This window comes from Schistocerca serialis, chromosome 12, assembly GCF_023864345.2.
Source record: "Schistocerca serialis cubense isolate TAMUIC-IGC-003099 chromosome 12, iqSchSeri2.2, whole genome shotgun sequence".
NCBI lineage: Eukaryota > Metazoa > Arthropoda > Insecta > Orthoptera > Acrididae > Schistocerca > Schistocerca serialis.
In genome coordinates this window covers 10,097,681-10,117,883 of record NC_064649.1, presented here as the reverse complement: position 1 = coordinate 10,117,883, position 20,203 = coordinate 10,097,681, and the positions used below count along the sequence as shown (strand labels likewise).

Below are 20,203 nucleotides of genomic sequence, written 5' to 3'. Positions count from 1 at the left end.
TGATCCAGATAAACGCATTTTCACGTTACACCAATGTGTAACTTTACGCACAGCTAAAATGTAGACTGGCAATGGCAAGGAAAGCGTTTCTGAAGAAGAGAAATTTGTTAACATCGAGTATTGATTTAAGTGTCAAGAAGTTGTTTCTGAAAGTATTTGTATGGAGTGTAGCCATGTATGGAAGTGAAACATGGACGATAAATAGTTTGGACAGAAGAGAATAGAAGCTTTCGAAATGTGGTGCTACAGAAGAATGCTGAAGATTAGATGGGTAGATCACATAACTAATGAGGAGGTATTGAATAGGATTGGGGAGAAGAGAAATTTGTGGCACAACTTGACTAGAGGAAGGGATCGGTTGGTAGGACATGTTCTGAGGCATCAAGGGATCACCAATTTAGTACTGGTGGGCAGCATGGAGGGTAAAAATCGTAGAGGGAGACCAAGAGATGAATACACTAAGCAGATTCAGAAGGATGTAGGTTGCAGTAGGTACTGGGAGATGAAGAAGCTTGCACAGGATAGAGTAGCATGGAGAGCTGCATCAAACCAGTCTCAGGACTGAAGACCGCAACAACAACAACAACAACAACAATTTCTAACAGTCAGGCGCATGCGCCAACAATGGTACGATAACGTCACAGGCCAAACAAATGCTGCACGAGAAAAACGTTACAAAGATGATCTGTCCGTTTGTTATTAGCGATTCGAATATCTTGGTATTTTGTTACAAAACAAAGTTAAACCGACGAGCAAAGAGACGTTTTCACGTATAAACGGATATGGAGGGGACAGAAGCACAAAATCCGTTAGAATAGCACAAGTGACAGCGGCGATAACACGTTAACTTCAGACGTTAGCAGACAATGACACCGCCCGACCCCACTCGCCAACGACGTCAAAACGTTCTTTCTGAGAAACCTAGCTTCTGAATTTCCGTTTCGTCTTGTTACGGTCTGTGTGAATGCCGCCATCTGAACTGTGTTGTACAGTATTTTCTGGGAAGATCACAGCATAGCTGCAATGTATTTAAGGAACGGCAGCTGGGAACATCTAAAAGCTCCTGTAATGCGTGTTTACTTCACAGAAAACCAAGTTCGGCCAAATGACCGTCTGCAGTTCGTGGTATCGCGCTGCAAGGAGTTAAGGGAAGATTCTTTGGTGTCAAATACAAAATTGTTTTTAGTTCAACCATCTGTTAGACATGTATGCGACTTTTATATAGTTTCCAGCGACCGATGAAAAATACATAAGGAAAAAAGTACGTAAAATGTATACAGATGCTGCTATTGAAGAGGAGTACGTATTTGACGCCAAACAACCTTCTTTTAATTTCACTTCAACATGGTCCCTTGAACGGAGCTGATCGTCTGTGAATTAAAAATGTATTGCAGCAGGTTTTATTCGCTTCATGGTTTCATTCTGTAAACACTTTGCGAAATATATGTTTCTAAAATCCAAACGTCTTTTTCTTGATGCACATTATTTTATTCGTTACAGACCCGTTTTGGATCTAACATTAAGGCACCATCAGTGGATTTAATACTTGTTCGGTCTTTTTCTGGCCGAAATCTGCGTTCCGTCTCATCGTCTACTCATAGGTTATAAGTCGCATGGTCAGTTCGTTCATGAAATATCGACAAATTTTTCAACTTGCGATCTTGTTGTTTCTTAGTTTCCATATTTCCTGAGCAACATGCTGTGGAACAACACTATTGCTCCAGCAGTAACTGCCAATGTTTCTTACAAGAAGCGTCAAGTGAACACACAGTTACCACAGAAATCATTTGCAGTTCTTATAAAAATGCTCTGAGGTTTGTGCTCCGTTCCACAGCAGTTAGTTTATGAAACACGAAAACTACTAAACAGATAGATCGCACCGTGAAAACGTTTCGATGTTTTATTGGTGAGGTGTCAGTGCGAGCTTTGACCAATCAACAGATGGACGGAAACGCAGATGTCAGTCGAAAAAACGAGTAACTGTTATAAGCAGTGAAGATGCCTTAACGTTATAGGTTTGTTTATGAAGTAACTTTTCTATTACCAGTCATGATTTTCCTTTTATTTACATTTTCCACACCTCGTTTCTGGAAATGATTCCATTTTCAGGTGTGTTTTCTGTGTGCTGTGCCATATATTCGTGCGTTTTCTTTATGTGGGAGGTACTGCATGGTTCTCTTGTCTTTATTGCAGAGTAGAAACGCGAGCGCAGTTTTAAATAATGACCGATCTTTGTATACAGTTACTCGCGGAATTTGCATTAAACATCACACATGTTCTGTGCACGTCGCACACCGAAATTAGCAAATGTACATAAATCGACGGCTACAAATAGTCAACGGAGATAATAGTATAGTTCATCCACGAACTATTTAACTTTGGTACGAAGGGTATTTATCTTAATAATCTGGATCATTATTGGTTATATATATATTTACAATGCTACTTATTTCTGCGTGTCACTCTTTGTATTTACGAGTACTGTCGTAGCATGCAAAGAAACACTCTGATTCACTTATTAAAACAAATACTCTTTGTACGGAAGTATAAACACACTGTGGAAGACCTAGGGAGTTCTCTCTATTGGCTGCATGTACAAACATCATTCCAACTGTGTGTATGTACGTTTGCTGAGTTCAGTACTCGCACAGGGCAAGGAATTGTCTGTGATGCTTAATGTGTGTTTCTGCACAACTGGACCACAAGAAAAGCGTAAGCAGAAGTTCGTTCGAAATTTCACCCCTAACACTGCACGAAGATCGATTATTAATTAAAACTGCTTCGCGTATTTATATAGTACAGTAAAGGTGTCAGAACAATGTAGTACATCGCACGTCGCAAACCTCAAGAATAAATGGCACAACACACAGGAAACGCACTTGAAAATGGGAATAATTTTCCGAAACGTCTTGCGCAAAATATAAATAAAAAGAAAATAATGACTTAGCAGAAAAAGTTCTTTTTAGTGTTCCGTGCCTCAGTCTGTAAAAACGGAGTCTTTAAAGGATCGCCCTGTTGGTGGTCTGGCGGTTCTGTCTCTATACGTCAGTCTGACTGTTCAGAATCCTTTTTCTCAGGCAGGAGTAGACGTATCACGTTGAAATTTATGTCATATATTAAGGTCCAAAGTATCTTGGCAGGGTAAAAATTTTATGTTTGTTAGCCAATTCAGTCAAAAGATACTGCCATTTATGTCACATAATTTGATACTGGAAAAGTCACTCATCGAAAGCTATTGGGTACTTCGAGTTGACCTTTAATTATGAAATTTGGCGAGAGCCAAGGTTTCACACTACAAGTAAAGGAAAAAATGCCAAAATTGTTAATTAGTAATTATATAACACCAATAAACATATTTTCGTCATTTTTTATCCGTCCCTGTTTGCCTGTCCGTCTGCTGCTGCGTCCTTTTTCTCTGAAACAGGTTGGCGTATCACGTTCAAGTTTACGTCACATACTGAGGGGGTTGGTCTCTTGGCTTTGTAAAAATTTGAAGCTTCTAAGTCAGTTCAATGGAAAGATACGGCCATTTATGGTTCAAATGGCTCTGAGCACTATGGGACTTCTGAGGTCATCAGTCCCCTAGAACTTAGAACTATTTAAATCTAACTAACCTAAGGACATCACACAGATCCATGCTCGAACCTGCGGCCGTAGCGGTCGCGCGGTTCCAGATTGTAGCGCCTAGAACCGCTCAGCCACCCCGGCCGGACGGCCATTTATGTCACACATTTTAATACTCTCAAATTCACTTATCAAAGCCCATAGGGTAGGCCCACTTCCTGTTGACCTAGAATCATGAGACTGGCAAGGATTTACAGTACAAGTAAAGGAGAAAAATCCGGTTATTGATAATTTGTAATTATATCACAGGAAAAAATATTTATTTTGTTATTTGTTATCCAACTTCAGACTTGAATTTTAAAAAAACTCAAGTTTTGGAATCCCTGGGAGCAATATTTTGCCACTATCGATGTCAATATGACAGAAAAATTTTTACCATTCTCGATTCCCAGAATGGATGAACTGTCTGTGTATACACAATTAAGGTTTTTACGGAACACTCAGCGCGCGAGTCGGACCCGGCCAATTTTTACAAACAAACTCACTGTTATTAGGGTCTCAGGCTTTCACGAACTATTATCAACGCATTGTATCAAAAGCGTTAACATAAAAGGTGAGAAGCGTCTGGAACAAATGAAATAGGCTTCAGCAAGAAAAAGGCGTTTGAATTTATAAAGGGAAAATTTATAGAGTCGTAGGCGGTGCGCGTGATGGACACGCAAAGGAACTTGGGTTGTGGAGCGTCTTGGACGTGGCTATGCGTTGTGTTAGGTGGCGTCCACCCGCTCCGAGCCTGAGGAGCGAAACATCGATAGAGGGCAGTGAGCCCACTCCCTCCCTCCCCACCCCTCCCTCCCCCTCTCTCTGACGTATTCAGAAGCTCGGCAACACAAAAGGCGCAGCGGAACCCTGGCCTATCCTGCCCTACCCTCGCTACAGGGCGAGCAGACTCCCCAGGTGTGGGGAGACGGCTATCTCTGGAGTCCAGCTCCGGTGGTCGCGCTCCGTCAGAGCTGTCTACACAGCGTGTCCTCCACACGGTCTGGAGAACAACTGTCGCGTGGTGAAGGAGCGGCAGAGGTTTGGAAACGGGAGTGGTGCAAGCCTTCATATTATAATGTCTGACGCAGGTCACTCTGCCAGCAGTAGTAAGACTTCAAGCTTACGTGACAGCGTATACAGCTCAGTAGACGTGAGTGGTAAATACCACTCTCCAGGTCCCAGGGTCACAGGTTCCATCACCTGCCTGTCATGAGATTTTCGTCTGTCGATTATAGCTTGTTTAATGTCCGGCAGTGTTTGTGAACCAGGACTCCACGGACAAATTTTCTAAGGCTTTTCAGGGGTACCTTCTGGACATTTTGGGATAAGGGACCCATAGTCTACGGTAGCTTGCTACAGACTTTTGGTTTTCGTTTTGTTTCTTGACCCAGTTAGCTTGGTATCTGTATTGAACCGAAAATAATGCACAGCAGTGCAAATGTCGACAATACACACCGTGTGTTTTGTTTCCATTCGCGCGCGGTACCTGCTGTTGACTACAGTAACGCCCTTCTTACCTCGCTGGCTTCGAGTTTGCTTTCAGTATTGCTCGATTCTGTCTAGGGTTTTGTTTTCCGGCAGCGTTAGTTGTGCGTTTGCAAAGATACACAGCGGTACTACGAACAGGTTTACTGATGTAGAGCTGGCCGTGTTCACCGAATGCTGTGGAAAGGCGGGCCTACGCCGCTATGCCGCGCTGTTCCCGCACCGACGGCAAGCAAATCACAATACGTTTGCTTCTGAGGGTTGTTGCATTACGCTGTCTTGTCTGTTGCACGTTTCGGTTATTGCATATTAGAGGTTTTTCTTCCACTGTTGTGAACGTATTTCCGCAGAAACAAGGGTGATTGCAACAACAAACCGAACAAATCTTAATTACGTTACATCAGTCTGTAGCGAACCGCCGAGGACAGTGAATGCCTCATGGCAAAATACTCAGGAGGTGTCGCTGGATAACCTCTGAATTTTTGTCGGCGGAGTTTTGGTTTACCCTATGTAAGTTCTGGAACTATACGTAACTGGCCAATTGTCTGTGCACAGAGTAGTACTTAGTGGATGGAGAAATAGAAAGAACAAATGGAAAGGAAATAATGGGGAGGGAAGAAAAATGAAGATAAACGAGACAATGTGTAAAGAAAAACAGCAAAAGCGGAAAAGGGAAAATGGGTTGAATGGGATAAAGGGAAGTGGTAAGAAGGGAACGTAACAGGCGGAAATATGGGGAAAAAGGGGTAGAAGGCAAAGGGTATAAAGAGTACATGGGTAAAAGGTTTTTATGAGTAAGAGTAGTAAAGGGGTAATTGTGGTAAATGGGTAGTAATGGTGAATGAATAATGTCAGTAAATCGGTAAAAATGGGGGGAAATCGGCAAAATGGGGGGGGGGGGGAATCAGTAAAAAGGGGGGGGGGGCGAAATCGGTAAGGGGAGTGGGGGGGGCGAAATCGGTAAGAAGGGGAAGGAATCGGTAAGGAGTGGGGGGGGGGGGGGGGCGAAATCGGTAAGAAAGGGGAGGAATCAGTAAGAAGGGGAGGAAATTGGTAAGAAGGGGGGGGGGAAATCGGTAAGAACGGGGGGGGGGGAGAAATCGGTAAGAAGGGAGGGGGGAGAGAAATCGGTAAGAAGGGAGGAAATTTGTAAGGAGGGGGAAACAGATAAAAACGTGGGGAACGGCAAAAAGTTGGGCAATGGATGAAAAGGAGACGAGTGGATCAGAAGGTGCGGTAAGAGTACAATGTGGGGCTCAGGATAAAATGGGGAAAAAGGTAGAAATGGAAGTGTAATAAAGAGAAACAAAGAGAGAAGGAAGAAGAGATGTTAGGAGCAGAGACTAGACCGGGAATGAGGAGAACAGGGTCCGCCTGTTGGAGAGTGCGACAGCCGCCGTTCGGTCCCTCCTGGCAGTGTTGTGACACACGACGAGACAGGCAGACTGACTGACTTTCCCACGACGAGCGAACTGCGAAAGGCTGACAGAGAGACAGACAGACAGGCCGCTGCTGACTGCAGTTAGTCGCAGCGGGGAAAGGGAGCCGTCCCCCCGGTTACGCAACGCGTAGTCAGCACGCAGGCACGGCCAGCCTCACACGTGACGACTAGCCGGCAGCGCGGTGCCCTCCCAGCGCCTTCTAATGCACTACTGGTACACGATCAAACAGTTTGTCAAACTGTAGTATACTTCTCAAACATTTGACTATGGAGCTGTTTGATGCGTCTGTCAAGCACAGGTCGTCTTTGACGTGTTTGGGAAAAATTGTGACTGACGGAAAGTCTGAGAAGATGGCAGAAGTTGTCGTGCTGATGTTTCACGCACATCTGATTAGTGAAGGATTGCTTGCTTACAGTTTTGTCTCACTGTATCGTGAATGTCCACAGCTATGGAAATTACTATCAAGGATAGAAACAAAACAGCACTGACAATTACCAAAATGCAAGAGCCGTCACTTCTTTCCCAGAGCCATGTATAATGCAGGGAGAGGTTATGAACAAAATCCGTTGGCGCGAAATGCGGTTGGCATCCCTGCACACGTCTGTGTTTAGTGCGTATCTGTCGGAAGTTTCATTGTCGTACGTCTCTCAGTTATTGTTCAGTGCTGTATTGAATAGAGCATTGCGTCGCACAGTTTGCAATTTCGAGATGGCAGAGTTAGAGGAGCAACGCATCCGCATTAAATGTTGCGTGAAACTCAAGAAAACCTTCACCGAGACACACCGGATGACGCAGGAAGCCTACTGTGATGAGTGCTTGGGTCCTACTGGGTGTTACGAATGGTTAAAACGGTTTAAAAATGGCCGGACGAAGGTTAAAGTTGGGCGTCGTTCAGGTCGTCTACCGACGACGCTCATATCAACAACGTCAACGAAATTGTGCGTGCCAATGGAAGACAGACTGTCCGAGAAAGTGCAAAAGAATGCAATTTTTCAGCTTGATCACGCCATGAAGTCCTGACACAGCAGCTTGGAATACATGGTGTTACCACCAAGTTAGTCGCACTGCTCGTGACTCAAGACCAGAGGGACCTTAGCCTCGCCATCTGTGAAGAGCTTTTGGACGCGAAGTGACCGAGCGGTTCTAGGCGCTACAGTCTGGAACCGCGAGACCGCTGCGGTCGCAGGTTCGAATCCTGTCTCGGGCATGGATGTGTGCGATGTCCTTAGGTTAGTTAGGTTTAAGTAGTTCTAAGTTCTAGGGGACTGATGACCTCAGATGTTAAGTCTCATTGTGCTCAGAGCCATTTGAACCATTTTTTTGTTGGCGTTTCTTCCTCAATAGCACAGGGCGTTTCGTGGTTAACTTCGCAGCATTTGATCCCAAGTAAGGAGTTGTGTAAGAAACAGAAGTCAGTGCTGAGAGAGATTGCTTTTTTCCTTCAATTTCATGAAATTGTTCTCTTGTAATAAATTTAAAAGAAATGAAAAATTGTTTTTGTCGAATACAGTTGTACTAATTACAATATTACTGCTGTATTTCTATAGTTGTACTATCACAAATGAAAAGTGGTGCTTCAGTGTTAATGACACTTGGCAGTCAGTTAGTTTTTCTGGCATTGCTTTATTTTTGCAATTTGCCTCATTATTTGTTTTGCAGTGATGATGTGGGTAGCACAATTGTGTAGTATCAGAATACTTCATCAATTTTCTATGTACAAATAAGTACAAAAAAAGATCATTGTGTTTTTGGTTCTCCTTACAAACGCGACATTTGGCATTTAGAACCTTTACCATTTCCGATTTTCATTTATTTACAATGGAATGTTATCGGGGGCTCTGAAAAGCAAAAGAGCTTCAAAGGCCGTAAAAGGCGTCGGGAGTGTAACGACAGTTGACAGTCTGTTTGGAGACCACGCAGCGAGTTCACGTAACAGCAAAACTCTCAGCACCTGAAGAAGGCGGCTTAGTTGGTTGTCGAAACATAGTAAACAACAACTCGGCAGGACACGTGGGAGCACACCACTACGTTTACGAGAATCGGTATTTGAGGAAGGGGGTCAAGTGTAGGGCCTCCGTCGCATAGTTCGCGTGCGGACGATGAGAATGCGATGAGAGGAATTAGGGTCCATACATATTCACACAGACATCGCATGTTCCCCTCGTTCTGTGCGAGGATGCAACAGGACAAAATTGACTCAAATGGTACGAAGTGCCCTCCGCCGGGGACTGTACAGCGGAGTTCTGTGTACGATGTGTAGCTGCAGACGTATGTCCGCGGGTATTAGCCAGTGCTCCGATTCTCGTCCCACTGCGCATGTGACCTGTCAGCGACGCCGCCTACTGTAAACTCTGGAGGCAGCAAAAACTTACGTCAGCCAACTGGCCGCTTCGTTTGCAAAGGCCGATGCAGGCTGTTGACTATCGGGTTGCCAATGCCACAGAAACCAGGCCATTCCGAGAGACGATCGAGCGCGGAAACGGTGTCACGAAACAGCTTGCAGAGAATATTTACGGTATTCTGCTCCCTAGCTGAGTGACAGACTAGGTAAAAATCGCGAACTCAGAGGTTCAGTAATCAGTCGGTCCAAGCATTTTTTTTCTGCCTCTTTCCGCTCTCACCTCTGACAGTTTTTGGTTAAAGTGAAAAAATATCGAGTTGAGCTGTGACTGGCTGGTGAGTAGGTTCAAAGGTCAAAGGCAGACCGTCTCCACGCGTAGTAAAGACAAAGACCTTGCCTCGTTGAGTACACAGATTCATTCAAGTTAAGCAACGTCGGTCGTGGCCAGTATTTGGATGCGTTATCGTCCCGGTACCTCACGCAGTTAACAATTTTTCCTTAGCTTTTACAGAAAAGAGGGGGAGGGGTGTTGGAGTGATCCCTGATGATCAGTTTTTCCACCAGTGTCCCGGTTTAAGTGCCAAATCTCTTCGCAGCGTCTCATGGATGAAGGGCAGGGTGATACTGTTGATGCGATCCGTCAGTCAGATGGTGACCTTAAGCTTGACGGCCTCCTCGGTGTCAGAGAGGGGTAGGCGGGTTTCACCCTCTCCATTTTATCACCACCACCACCACCACCACCACCACCACAAACATTACACTCTTCGGTCTCTCTCTCTCTATCTCTGACACACACACACACACACACACACACACACACACACACACACACACACACACACACACACACACACACAACCTCCTCCCCCTCTCCCCCCCCCCCCTCCACTTCTAACTTTCATTTTGCCTGAACCTGTTCTTCGGAGGTCTCCCAGCCATTCAGGCGGCACGATTTTACTTTACTCTTTTAGGCCCAATAAAGCAGTATGGTGTTAAACCAATCTTCGAACCGACAGCTCTTACCCAGCCGCATTGCGTCCAGCTATTTATAAAGACTCAGCCACTATTCTACAGCCTGCCTTTGAGAGGTGCTGGTACGGAACAAAACAAGAACAAAGAAAAGTCCAGTAAATATGGGCTCTCCGGGCGGGAAGGAGCGCCGGTCCCCGGCACCAATCCGCCCAGCGTATTTGTGTCGACGTCCGGTGTGCCGGCCAGTCTGTGGATGGTTTTTAGGCGGTTTTCCATCTGCCTCGGCGAATGCGGGCTGGTTCCTCTTATTCCGCCTCACCTACACTACGTCGGCGATTGCTGCTCAAACAAGTTCTCCACGTACGCGTACACCACCATTACTCTACCACGCAAACATAGGGGTTACACTCGTCTGGTGTGAGACGTTCCCTGGGGGGGGGGGGGGGGGGGGTCCACCGGGGGCCGAACCGCACAATAACCCTCGGTTCGGTGTGGGGCGGTGGAGGGGTGAAGGGGACTGCGGTAAGCGCATAACATAAATATGGGCTCTAAAATACCTACGTTGTGAGTTGTGAACATTTGTTCAGTTGAAGAGGTGTGTTTCACAATCGCGGTGATGAACAAATGCTTACAGCTCCTACAGTACGCATTTCAGAGCTCGTGTTTACTACACTTTTTTTCCTTGTTTTAGTCCACTCTAGCATCTCAGAAAGCTTGTCGGTTGAGTTATGGCTCACCCTGTATATGGTGCAAAGTTAGGGCGGTGGGTATCTGGAAAAATCGGAGACGTCAGAAAACATTCTTGGATAATATAATTCGTTTTAGCGCGGAGTGGCTGCGCGGTTTGAGGCGCCTTGTCACGGATTGCGCGGTCCCTCCCGCCGGAGGTTCGAGTCCTGCCCCGGTCGTGTGTGTGTGTGTGTGTGTGTGTGTGTGTGTGTGTGTGTGTGTGTGTGTGTGTTGTGTCGCCTAATTCCGTCTTGGAATAGACATATTAAGTACTCTGACAAGAAATGCTTTCCAAGAATCCCACACTGAAATGTTTCGTCAGTGGAATCACCTTCAGGGGTTTCCTTGCCGTATTCACAGTTGTTACGCGCAAAATTTCGCGTAGAATATCGTCCGTAAAAAAAAAAATGTCTGGAAGTATTCGAGTTCCACTGCTGCCCGAGAACTTTGAGGAAGTGCGAATTCCTGTTGTCGTACGGAGTAAGGGAAATTGCGTACGCTTCCGCGACCAGCGTCCGTTTTCTCCAGTTTGTGCTGCATCATATTGTAAAACAACTGTCCGTGCATAGAAACGGTTGCAGTGGCCTCCTTAGGTGCACTGAAACAAACTTGCCCCAGCTAACAGCTGCTATAACAAAGAGCGCACATATCAATTGAAGCAGCTGAAAATAATGCTTTCTGCTTAACAGTCAGAGCTAGCCAGACTTCTAATTCCTATCCATGACTGGTTATGTTCGATGAAAATTTTCTCTGATGTTTACTGGGCAAAAATTTGACTATTAAGTCAGCTACCCCAAGAGTACAATTACAGCCCGCGTCTCGTGGTCGTGCGGTAGCGTTCTCGCTTCCCACGCCCGGGTACCCGGGTTTGATCCCCGGCGGGGTCAGGGATTTTCTCTGCCTCGAGATGGCTGGGTGTTGTGTGATGTCCTTAGGTTAGTTAGGTTTTACGTAGTTCTAAGTTCTAGGGGACTGATGACCATAGATGTTAAGTCCCACAGTGCTCAGAGCCATTTTGAAGTACAATTACATCATTACTTAGTCAACATAATGAGTTGTACTACAGCCCTTCAGTACGATAGTCGACGTGTTGTACTGTAGGGTGCATTGGCATTGAGCATAAATTAAATGTTAGTGTCACCAATACAGCGCATCATTAAGCGTGAACTAACACTACGCCGAAAAAGAGAGAGAGAAATTAAACTGTCAAAATTTTTTTCCTCTAAAATCACTTTTTTTTTTTTTTACGGCAAACGACCCAAATTCCTGTATCCGACATAGCTACATATACTGCTGGTCCAGACTTAGGGGCAACAGTAACTAGCATTATATGTCGCTGCCAAGTACCATACATACACAGAACTGCGACACTATAGTACAACGGTAACTTAAAAAAATGGACCTACGCAGTGAAACGAATAAAAATGGCACTTCTGTTCAAAGACAATAACTACACCGAAGTTATCGCGAGTCATGATGGTCAACAAAAGCAGGGACACGGTCCTCAATAGGGTGTGTGACCATTACGGACACCAGTGCGTGTTCCGCAACGTGCTCTCATGCTAGATGTCAGTACACCCACGCAACACGCAACACTATGCCTCTTCAGACCGTAACACCTGTACCACCGCCGGCAGGCGTGGTCGAGCGGTTCTAGACGCTACAGTCTGGAACCGCGAGACCGCTACGGTCGGAGGTTCGAATCCTGCCTCGGGCATGGGCGTGTGTGATGTCATTAAGTTAGTTAGGTTTCAGTAGTTCTAAGTTCTAGGGGACTGATGACCTCAGATGTTAGGTCCCATGGTGATCAGAGCCATTTTGAACCTGTACCACCAAAACGATCATGTTCCAAAACGCTCGACACATGTTGGGATAGGTGGGAATGCACTCGGGAACACTGTCGAACATGATCGTTTCGGTGGCCCAGGTGTTACGGTGTGGGGAGCCATAGTGTTGCGTGGACCAGCTAACCTTCAGATCTCTGAGCGTAGCACACTCACATAAACCTTAGCACGCTATCGTGACACTGTATTGCTCCTGTACGTGCGTATTTTCAGGGATGCATTCGGTGCTGGCTACATTCTTATGGATGACAATGCGCGACCGCATCAAACATCGCAGGTGGAAGAGTTCTTCGAACCTGAGGATGTTGGGCAACTGGACTGACGAGCACGTTCCTCCGACTTAAATCCCATCGAGGTGCGTTGGGAAGACGGACTGAGGCAAGTCCACAGGCACCAGCGACCATCACCAACTTTGAGAGTGGCATGACAGCACGTTGAGGAGCATGCTTTGCCTGGTCACACACTCTATGAAGAACAATGTCCCGCCTTTAGTTGTAAATCGCAGCGTCATCAGTATAATTATTGTCTTGGAATAAAAGTGTCGTTTCTGTTCGTCTCATTGCGTCCGTATTTCGGTTATCTTCCGTACTATACAGTAGCTGTTCTTTCTGTTTATGTTCCAAGTTTCATGGAGCTGCGTTATTTGGCTGCGACAAATCAGACAAATCATGCGATAGTTGTTACTTTCCTCCTCACGTGTTGCACATCAGAGTTGTTGACAGCGTCGAGGAAATGACTGGCGCACTGCAGGACACAGTCAAAGACACGCTACCTCACGCCAGTCGCAGACTGGCTGCCGTCGTAACACCGTAGCATCACTACTGTGCATCTCCAGCCTGGGAAGTTTTGCCCCTATTCGACATTCTCTTATTTACTCTGACGTTACAATCAGATTTTTTTTTTCCATTTAGTAAATGTGAAGAATGCTCCATTGAACACAACAAACAGAGCTACCAATCCGTCCAACACGCACCTCACGTGAAGACCACGACGCTACAATTAGAGACATTACCATTCGTACAGAAATAGCTACCGACAGCCTTCCCGAAGACATTACGCGAGAGGGAAAGTAAATGGGGTGAGTGGGGGGGGGGGGGGGTCGAGCGATGTTGGTACACTATGCAACATGCCCTCCGCCACACACCACGTACCGTCCTTCCGCTCGCCGGCTACATCTGCGCATGCTTAGGTATTGCACGTGTTTTCCAGAATTTCAGACCTCCTCCGGAACGCTCACTACAGGAAGCGGTGACTAACGGCGAATGCGAGTTGCGAAAACTCCGCTACGAAGCGGTGCGTCAGTGATAAGGGGACACAACCGACTGCGAAAGGCCAAAGGTCGCACAAGGAAGCCGGCCCGCACAATGACGCATTGTGTGATACTTGTCCACTGTATAACGAAACAAAGGGGTGGGGAGGCAAGGGAGGGGAGAAAATGGGAAACCACACACAGAGTCCGAGAGCTTATAACACTGAGGAGACCGAAGTCACAGGATACCTCCTAATGTCGTGTCGGACCACCTTTCGCAACTCGACATGGCATGGGCTCAACAAGTCGTTTCCAAGTCCCCAGCAGAAATACTTGAGCCATGCTGCCAATGTAGCCGCCCACAATTGCGAGAAGTGTTGCCGGTGCAGCATTTTGTGCTCTGCACGAACTGACCTCTCCATTATGCCCCGTATGTGTTCGATGGGATTCATGTCGGGCGATCCGGGTGGCCAAATCATTCGCTCGAACTGTCCAGAGTGTTCTTCAACTCAATCGCGAACAACCGTAGCCCGGTAACATGGCTCACTATTATCCATAACAAATTTCATAGTTGTCTAGCAAACATGAAGCCCATGAATGGCTTCAAATGGTCTCCAAGTAGCCGAACATAACCATTTCCAATCAATGTCCGTAGATATATATACAGGGTCAGTCATTAACTATTGCCACCTAGAATAACTCCGAAAGTATGATAGCAGCTGAAAAATTTGTGGGACGAATGTGGCATGGGACAAGGGGGCCATAATATGACGTTGGTTTTTTGTTGCTAGGGGTGCTAGGGGGGCTGCGTCAGAGATATGAAAGTAAACTTTTTTTTTTAAATGGGATGCTATATTCATCATTTTGTTTTGCAGCTCCTTATATTGGTCGTGTTTGCAGTTAAAATTGTTGGATGTGAGGTCCGCCAGTTATGCAAAACACCGTTTTCTCTCAGTGTTTCGTCACCACTGTGCCATCATTGGTGGGTTTTCGTTTTTATTTATTGTGCAGTGTCAACTTTTTGTTAAATGATTATAAAATTATGTGCATCTTTAGTTCAAACAACAGATTGTTTCTTTTTGTAAATACCTTTACATTTGGTGTGCATGAAGTTTCTGGATCGCTTGGGTGTTAATTACTACAGGTAGCTTATCATCTGCAACCAAACGATGTTGATTATGAAGTTTTTTGCTGGGAGTTCACCTATCTTCTAGAATGTAATTTAGTATGTCGCAATGTTCTCGCGCCTATATTCGTTTTTACTTACGTTTTCGTGCGGCAAGCACCTCCATTCTCCGTATCACGCTGAAGTGTTGTGATGCACACGTAATTATAAAAAGTATTTTCCACAAATAACGCAGTAAAAACACCTTTCACCTCACCAAAATACAGTGTGATTGTGGTTTGTTGTGTGTCCCAGCCCAGTCAGTGTTCATTTCTTCACCAGAGAGTTCGGCGGCAAATTAGAATTTTGTTTGCATGCAAGAAACATTAGGTCTGTTGTTGGAAGAAATACCTTTGGGAACAAGGAACACAATGTGGTATCAACACGATGGGTGTCCGGCACATTTTTCGCTCATGGCTAGAAATGAGTTGCAGAGACAATTCACAAATCGTTGGATTGGACGCAGAGGAGATGTGTCGTGGCCGGCTCGTTCGTAGACTTGACGCCTCTAGATTTTTTCTTGTGGGGATTCGTAAAAGACATTATTCATAATGACGTTCGAACTACACCTGAAGATATGGGAGAGAGAATTGTCAGAGCATGGCTTCGACAAGTGCCGATGTGGTAAGAAATACCACTCAATTCATGATAAGAAGATTGCAGCACTGCATTGATACCAATGGTCATCATTTCGAACACGTTCTGTAAATGGACGTTCATGTCACCTTTCTGACCTTCAAACACCTTACTGTTACACATCATTGGATTCGTCTCGACAGCCGCTGTAAGAAAATAAGTACCAAAGTATAGCATCCCATTAAAGAAAAAAAAAGTTGATCATATATCTGAAGCGACACCACCTAGCAACAAAAAAACCAGTGTCCCATGCAATTTTTGTCCCACAGACTTTTCAGCTACTATCGTGCTTTCGGCGTTATTCTTGGTGACGATAGTTAGTTCAAGTGGGACTTAACATCTGAGGTCTTCAGTCCCCTAGGCTTAGAACTACGTAAACCTGACTAATCTAAGGACATCACAACATCCATGCCCAAGGCAGGATTCGAAGCTGCGACCGCAATAGTTAGTGACTCACCCTGTATATATAAGGAAACAAATGAAGTAATACACCTCGAAGAGGATATTATGCGCTACCTCGTAGGTTTCATAAACGTAATACAGACACCTAGAATTAACAGCATCACACGACGCAAAAATTGGCACCAGTGACACTATTTACGTCTAGTTAAAAGTCCGATTGTCTTATGTTCTTCCGAAAATAATGGATTACGGAAAAACTGCGATGTTCAATAGGTGGAGGTGAAGGACAGGATTAAAGTTAATTCAACGGCTAGCAGCTAGGTTTGCAATTGGACAGCTGAGACGGAAACTGTGTTCCACAGACGTTAAGGTTTGCACTTGCGAATGATTCGAGGAAAATAGCAACGCCATTTCCGAAACACTGCTAGGCATTTTTACCGAACAAGTATTCCGCACAAGTTGCTAAATGACCTTCTGTTCAGACGTGTTTGCGGCAGTCAGCTCCATCGAAACAGTGTAGTACATAAGGTAATCCGAAACGTAAGTACATCGAAAATCAGTAGTGCAACTCGAAACACAGAACGTGTCAGTTCTGGTGTGAATCCAGCATGGTGGGCTACTTACAGTAACTGGAATTTGATGCCCGTGAAACTTGTTACATTATGGTTTGCGTAGGTAGAACATGTGCTGGAATTTACTCCTGAAAATGGTGTCCGCAGGTATTCAGAGGCGAAACGTATGGAAAAATATAAACAGATGCGAACATATAAGGACTAGATGATTAAAATTCTGTAAAATTGTGTGAAAGTGTTTTTTTTTCTTGACAAATTGTTGGGGTATTAATTTCATCGCAGTTATACACCAACTGTAAATACCGTCGACTATTCACGCAAAACAAAGCGAAATTTACTGATTTTGAGCTGAGGTAATACTTAGAGCAGGTTGGGTGAGTTCAGTTGGAAGAACTGCGGCGGCGGAGGTAAGATGTCAGAATTACCTTCATTGTATTAAAAATGCAGCATATGTAGTAGTAGTAGTAGCAGTAGTAGTTTTCTTCAGTCCAGAGACTGGCTTGATGCAGCTCTCCATGCTACTCCATCCTGTGCAAGGTTCATCATCTCCAAATACCTACTGCACGCTACATCCTTCTGAATCTGCTTACTGTATTCATCTCTTGGTTATATTTAGAACAGTGTGCCCTTTTGGGAACGTCTAACCCGGACCATGGTGCACAACGGTTGCAGGTTGCTTGCCTCACAGTTTCCAGGGGCATCAAAATTTTGATTTTCAGTATTTTATACACTTATTAACCGAATTTATAATGCTGTCAAAATTTACTCATTAAGAATGAAGTGTTCAAGTCTGAACATAGTAGGACAACTATGTTACAGTTAGAAATTGCGTACATGTCCTTAGACAGTAGAACATGCGCGCAAATTAAGCAGATTGTTTTCATCCAGTATTTGAGAATAAGAGCACTTTATGACTTCCAACAAACTTTGCACGCAGGTCCATCTCTCTTATAAACTTTTTCTCGCTTAACATCAAAAATTTAAAATATAAACTCATTTGTAAAGTAGTAAGACGTTTGAAACTGTTTCTGTGGACAGTCGGAGTTCACTAGCGTAACTGACGAAAACTATTTTCTTCCATGTAAATAACAGATTTTAGCTATTAGTCGTCCTTTTTAAATTTTATTGGCAGACCTAGATTTCAGCTAGAAACTAGTCATTCTAAATGCATTATCATTTTTGATGTATGGGTATTCAATGAACTGTGGATGAAGCCCCATCAACAGGCATTACATGCATTGATCAAAAATGATAGTGCATTGAAAATGGCCAGTTTCTAGCTGAAATCTAGATCCGCCAATAAAATTTAAAAAGGACGACTGATAGCTGAAATCTATTATTTACAAGTCAATATAGCAGTCGCTGCGTGCAACGGCCTTCTGAATGGAAGGTAACCTGATATTTTCTTCCTGTTGCCGCATGTATTCCATATCCCATTTTGATGTCCACATAGCAAAACTGACATACTACATTTACTTTACGAGATTTAACGATAAATAGAGAAACGTAAAAGGTTGATATTTCTTGACAGCACCTTCGGAGTACCTGTCTGAGCGGAAATTAAAGTGACGAAAGTGATGTATTTTCGACTATTAACGGTAAACAATATGCAATTAACGAAATCCAACCAGAAGAGTAATTCTAAATGACGGGACCATTTTAACCACCATAGGCTGTTAGATTTATTCCCTTGAGGCACAGTGCATGTAAATTACATTACCCGCCAGTTCCAAATGTATGCTGTTGGTGATGACTGTGTCACATTAAAAAAATAAAAAACTTGTTTCATGTTATGTGGGGACAGACACTTGTTCCCACACATACATACTGCCTAATGTTACAAGTGTGGTCTTTCATGTAGCAGTCAGCTTACAAACACGTCATGCACCCAAGAAAGCATACTGACAGCTAGCTCACGATTCCTTGCGTATTCGTTTAATAGCGGACCGTGTTCACTTGTGTGTGAGTTATGTTTATGTAGGAGTGGGTAAAAGCATACGGTGTGCTTTAAACGAATAAACGGGGACTAGTAAGCTAGCTGTAAGTTTTCTTGCCAACATGACGTGTTGTGCTTGTAAGCCGACTGGAATGTGCAATACCATATTTGTAAAAGTTCGACATATTTATCTATGGGAATAAGTACCTGTCGCCACATTACACTAAACGATGTTTAAATGTGACACATAAATCACCACTATCACACATTTAGAATCTGCCTACTGCTGAAACTGGACAGTAACGTAATTTACGTGCCTAGGGTGGTTAAAGCGGCGCCACAATTTATACTGTGGTCCCATACACGAATAAATTCAGAGTAATTCTGTTGATGTGAAAAGAGAGAGGCGGCGACAGTATGACGTCAGGACTGCCCCCACCCACCACGGCCAGTGAGTTGATTGGCCCACTCAGATACAGCGAGTCGCTTCTCGCAGCATCTCGGACGATCGATCAGCGACTGGAGACGAACACACCCAGCGTTATCGTGTAGCTGGACTAAAGGTGAGGGGGGGGGGGGGGCAACATCACCTGACTCCTTTCTGTGTGACACACACACACACACACACACACACACACACACACACACACACAGACTGAGCGCTGCAACTCGAGACACCCACCGCACACAGCCACATACATATTCATCAGCAGCTACGAACCGGTCTGCCGGAAGAAGATAGAGTAAGGGTCTCGCCGTGTCCCCTCGCCTCCCGCCGGCCACTGTGTCGGCAGCCACTAGACAGAGCGGTACGTCGGCTCGGCTCCACACGGACTGCCCCAGTAGAGGCGGCGTATAAACACGGGCGGTTCGCGACAGCGCGGAAGCTCACAGCAGACTGCCGGCGCACCCCTGCACGCAGCTGCCGCGAGGGGCGGTGGTGGGGGGAGAGAAGGGTGTGGGAGGGGAGGGGAGGGGCCGCAGATGCGTCTCGCAGCCGCCACTGCGCGTGCGCGCTCCACACTCCGCGCAGCCTCCTACGCTCCGGGCGCGGCGCGATCGACCACGACGTCGACTGCAATTACGCACCGGGGCTGGGATTTTCTAAGCGCTTTTCAAAGTCTGCACGGATTACTGGCCATTAAAATTGCCACACCAAGAACAAATGCCGATCATAAACGGATATTCATTGGACACACATACTGGAACATGTGATTACATTTTCATGCAATTTGGGTGCATAGATCCCGAGAAATCAGTACCCAGAACAACCTCCTCTGGCCGTAATAACGGTCTTTATACGCCTGGGCATTGAGTCAAACGGCGCTTGGATGGCGTGTGCAGGTACAGCTGCCCATGCAGCTTCAACACGATACCACAGTTCATCAAGAGTAGTGACTGGCGTATTGTGACGAGCCAGTTTCTCGGCCACCATTGACCAGACGTTTTCAATTGGTGAGATATCTGGAGAATGTGCTGGCCAGGGCAGCAGACGAACATTTTCTGTATCCAGAAAGACCCCAACAGGACCTGCAACATGCGGTCGTGCATTGTCCTGCTGAAATGTAGGGTTTCGCAGGGATCGAATGAAGGGTAGAGCCACGGGTCGTAACACATCTCAAATGTAACGTCCACTGTTCAAAGCGCCGTTAATGCGAACAAGATGTGACCGAGACGTGTAACCAATGGCCGGGTGATGCGCCAGTATGGCGATGACGAATACACGCTTCCAATGTGCGTTCACCGCGATGCCGCCAAAGACGGATGCGACCATCATGATGCTGTAAGCAGAACCTGGATTCGTCCGAAAAAAAAACAAAAATA

General features: G+C 45.3%; 1 protein-coding gene across 1 annotated transcript in view; it reads right to left on the bottom strand.

Annotated features, from left to right (window-relative positions):
* The window catches only part of LOC126428345 (uncharacterized), a 240,841-nt gene extending 221,580 nt beyond the window's left edge, over positions 1 to 19,261 (bottom strand). Inside the window, exon 1 of the mRNA XM_050090278.1 lies at positions 19,101 to 19,261. The gene's annotated coding sequence lies outside the window, so the exon portion shown is untranslated. The remainder of the gene's footprint in view (positions 1 to 19,100) is intronic.
* Positions 19,262 to 20,203: the final 942 nt, after the last annotated feature.